This window comes from Octopus bimaculoides, chromosome 5 (assembly GCF_001194135.2).
Source record: "Octopus bimaculoides isolate UCB-OBI-ISO-001 chromosome 5, ASM119413v2, whole genome shotgun sequence".
NCBI classification, from domain to species: Eukaryota; Metazoa; Mollusca; class Cephalopoda; order Octopoda; family Octopodidae; genus Octopus; species Octopus bimaculoides.
In genome coordinates, this window is record NC_068985.1 from 8,446,447 (window position 1) to 8,449,011 (window position 2,565).

General features: G+C 36.6%; 1 long non-coding RNA gene across 1 annotated transcript in view; it reads right to left on the reverse strand.

Moving 5' to 3' along the window:
* Window positions 1-2,565, reverse strand: part of LOC106877071 (uncharacterized) — a 44,688-nt gene that overhangs the window by 23,528 nt on the left and 18,595 nt on the right. The gene's annotated exons all lie outside the window — the stretch shown is intronic.

A 2,565-nucleotide genomic window follows, 5' to 3' on the forward strand; every position in this document is an offset into this window, starting at 1 on the left:
TATATATATATGTATATATATATATGTATGTATGTATGTATGTATGTATATATTAGCATATGTATGGCAAAGTGGTAGAGGAATTCGCTTCAAAATCACGAAATTCCAGGTTCCATCACAGGTTATTTCAGTTTGAGCATATACCTTCTATCATAGATTTTGGTCGAATCAAATTAGCTAAGTGATATTATATAGACGTCAACAATGTAATTTATAATATTAGGCATCATCGAAAATGATAATGCAAACATCTTCTGGGACTTTATGATTCAGTGCTACCATGAGATAGAGAATAGAAAACCGGGCATAGTCTTAATTGAGAAAGAAAGCAAACTATGCTAGATCATAGATATAGCATTCCCAGCTGACAACAAGGTATGCAATAAGGAAGAAAGAAAAGTCGATAGATATGACAGGTCAGCTTTGGAGGTTAAGCAGTTGTGGTCGTTGAAAAAGGTGGTAGTAGTATTAATAATTATCGGAGCCCTGGGAACAGTGAGTAAAAATCTTGAGAAGTACATGAAACAAATCGGGGCTGCAATAAAGGTGGAGCACTTGCAGAAAACAGCACTGCTTGGAACCGCTCGAATACTCCGGGAGGTGCTCGAAAAATAAGGGGTATTACCTTAGTTAACTGGTAGTGAACAGCTGACACTGAAGTATATCTCCAGCGTTAGAAGTTGTGCAAAGGTAATGATAATAATAATCCTTTCTACTGAAGGCACATGGCCTGAAATTTTGAGGGAGGGGTCTGGACGATTACATCGACCCCAGTCTTCACTAGCAGTAAATTTATCGATCCCGAAAAGATGAAAGACAAATTCAACCTCGGAACTTAAAGATGGATGAAATGCCGCTAAGCATTACGCCTGGCGCGGTAAAGATGCTCCCAGCTCACCGCCTTCAGTTTCTTCCCGAGTTATAAAGACACATAAGGCTGGTTTCCCGGTTTCAGTGGGGTATCTATTCCCCACCTAGACGGGGCGCCAATCCGTCGCAGAGTTACTCATTCTTGCCACCTGAGTGTTTTGTTCAAGAAGACGACGCGTTGCCCGGTCCAGGAATCGACACCACAATCTTACGAACATGAGCCCAACACCATAACCACTAGGCCACACGCCTCCACTGATAAAAGAATATTCAGACAAATACATAAAAAAAACACCAGGACTTACAAATATATATAACATACAGAAAATTGCACTACTGGGCACTGCACACATCCTACGCAAAACACTTTCAATACAGTAACCATAAGACCATCACAGCAAACCACAGCACATACCCAAGGTACACAGAGCTACGCTCGGTAGTGAAGTGAAAGCACGCTATAAAAATAAAACTACTGAATAATAATAATAATAATAATAATAATAATAATAATAATAATAATAATAATAATAATAATAATAATAATAATAATAATAATAATAATAATAATAATGATAATAGTAGTAATAATAGTAATAATGATAATAATAAATCATCTCATTGTCCACCCATCAATCAATAAAAACAAAACGAACAGATATGCACAGAAATCAGTTTTCTCGCTTCATCTAATTCTATCTTGACGAGTTGAGAACCAGATACTGTGTGTCAATTTAATTCTCTTCAATGTTACTTCAATGCACTCTTACCAAATATGTATTCGGTGAATAACCGATTACTGCAAGCTACTTTGTGATGTTTCCAAATATGATATTATGTTATCTGGCACCGATGCAACAAGGCTATACGTTTGCGGTAGGAAAGGAACCAGTCGAATTTATCGGTCTCATTTCTTGACTGGTATTTATTTCATTGCTTTACTCTGTCACGGTAAGGCGAATAGTGAACACTTCATAATACCTAGAAGTTATTAGACCGAGTTTCTGCGCTTTTCGTTCAAATCACGCCAATATCAACTTTGTCTTTCGCCTCTTCGGGGGTTGATGAAAATGTTTCCAACTAAGTCGGTCTTAATTCAAATTTCGCCGAGGTCGAATTTGTCTTTCATCATTCCGGGGTCGATAAAAGGAAGTAAAATCTGAACACTGCGACAGATACAATCAACTGACTCCCTACCAAACAATCACTGGCCTTGTCCCAAAATTTGAAACCAGTAAAACAACAAACACCAGAGAGTTAGATTTCTTTGATCGATGATACATTTGTTGAATATATAAATCAATTGATTAGTTCAAGCGGTAAAACCGATAGATCAACTGATTAAATCTCTAAATGTCTTAATTTCAAATCTGCCTAAAGTTGATAAACTAAAATGTACTGCAATTGTAGTGGCTGGTATCCAATGACAGAACATTTTTGTTTGCGTTGACCAAAATAGAAGGTGATCAACAACGACCTTCCTGTTCTTTCATGAAGAAGACTAAATTTATTATTATATTATATTACTCAATCTGCTCCAGATAACAAGATGTTATTTCAGACATTTCACCGATTTCTCAGGCAGATTCGCAGAACTGGAATGAATATCAGCCATGCATGAACTCGACACTTCAACAAATTTGAGACCTACTTGTATATGTTGTATGTATGTATGCATGCATATATATATATATA